Below are 507 nucleotides of genomic sequence, written 5' to 3'. Positions count from 1 at the left end.
GGTAGAAATATATCAATCGTTGATTGAAGCGCGTCATGATGTAGTCTAAGTTTATCATTTCAAGGCGTTTTAAGCAGGTTTTAAAACAAATCGCCGGTTAAAACCGTTAAAACGGTTTCTACCTGATACACCTGCTCGTATTTCTGACTAAACTTTCGCTCCTTGTGCTTAAACGGTCAAATACACATAGTTAAGCCTGGCTCACACTACAGGATTTTTAGCCCGATTTAGCCCCGATTTCCCCCTCCCGAGAATCGGAGCACAAATCTTGTCGAGCCCCTCGATCGGTCCCGATCCCGTCTTTGCGAGTATCCTCGTAAACACAGTTATTTGTGTCTTAAATTAATGTTAATAGTTAAAGATAAAGCATGTGTTATGTCGAGTTCACACTGCACGATATTAGCCCGAGTTTTCACTCGCCGACAGGTTTTGTGAAATCGCCGACAAATGCCCGACATCGGAGGCAAATCGGTGCTCGTTCACGCGAGTGACAATCACGCAGTGTGA

This window comes from Sinocyclocheilus anshuiensis, unplaced genomic scaffold, assembly GCF_001515605.1.
Source record: "Sinocyclocheilus anshuiensis isolate Anshui unplaced genomic scaffold, SAMN03320099.WGS_v1.1 scaffold1365, whole genome shotgun sequence".
In the NCBI taxonomy this organism is placed as follows: Eukaryota; Metazoa; Chordata; class Actinopteri; order Cypriniformes; family Cyprinidae; genus Sinocyclocheilus; species Sinocyclocheilus anshuiensis.
The sequence above is the reverse complement of the archived record's forward strand: the minus strand, read 5'-3'. Positions refer to the sequence as shown.